Source organism: Octopus bimaculoides, chromosome 23 (assembly GCF_001194135.2).
Source record: "Octopus bimaculoides isolate UCB-OBI-ISO-001 chromosome 23, ASM119413v2, whole genome shotgun sequence".
NCBI classification, from domain to species: Eukaryota; Metazoa; Mollusca; class Cephalopoda; order Octopoda; family Octopodidae; genus Octopus; species Octopus bimaculoides.
In genome coordinates, this window is record NC_069003.1 from 22,108,894 (window position 1) to 22,110,228 (window position 1,335).

Sequence of the window (1,335 nt, forward strand, 5' to 3'; positions counted from 1 at the left end):
GGCTATTTTTTGCTGGAAATTGATACATTTGTATTAATACATTTGTATTGAAATATTTTTCATATATATATATATATATATATATATATATATATATAAAATAAATAAATGCATCCTTTTAAAAGCCTGAGGAAATGTTAAGATATTAAATGTTTTGAATAAAAAATTATTTCCCAAAAGGAAACATCCATCCAACTTCTTGACGTTCCAAAAGTCTGCTGATCAGAGTTTGGAGACAGATCTAATACTAAAAAATTATCTGTGGAGCAGTAAAAAATTTTGTCCAGGAGACCCCGTCAGTTTAATAACCAATCATTGCTCTATGTGGTCATTACTTGCCAGAAATAGGAACCAAATAGCCTTTAAATAATACCGTACATCATTAAAAAATAAAAGTAGTAAATACTGAATAAATCTAGTGCTTGATATAGAATGTAGTATTTCTGAACATGAAATAATCATCAGGGTTGGTTATGGTTGGAACGTCTTTGACGATCGATTTGTCTGATCAGGGCTAAACAAAATAACAACAGCAACAAGAAATACGACGTGGGTGTTTTTAAGTAGACGTTTGATCTGCCAAAGAAAGCAGCCAAATCCATCCCTGTAGTCACAAATGAGAAAAAGGACCACATTAGACAAAATGGTTCTAGATAAAATATGAACTGAAAAAAAAAAAGTAAAAAAGAGGTGGGGGTAGAGACACATGGCTGTAACACCATTTGTTGTTTACTTACTGTTCTATTATGTATTTTCATTTATATATTATAAAAAAGAAGACCGGAAGAGTTGGGAAATTAACCGTGGTGACAGTTCATTAAAAGCAAAAGTCGGTAACGTGAGTAATATTGAACCCTAGTGGGGGAGGTCTATGTGACTATCCAATAGATCGATAAACACTTGGAATAATTTTAAGCATTAAGGGTATGGAATTATTTAACAAACAGAATCAAGAAGAGAGTGGGTAATTTAACTTATTTCCACCCAATTACCGGTACAAAAATAACTAGTTTTCACCAAATATTTCACATTAAATATTCCGACTATATCAATTGAACAGCACTGAACTTTTATTGTTCTTTATCATTTTTGTCAAATATTTTCAGTAAATTTCTTTAAATATTTATTAATTAAAAAGCAGTAATGATACAAAAGAACAAAGGAATTAATGTTTTTAAATCAAGAAATTTTTTATTAATTATGCTTTTTAATTTTATTTTAGAAATTTACATGATGGGGAAACAAAAGACCTAGGGTGAAACAAAAGGAGACAAAAAAAAAAAAAGTTATAGTAAAATAATAATTAAATTATGTAAGTTAGGCACTCACCTGTAG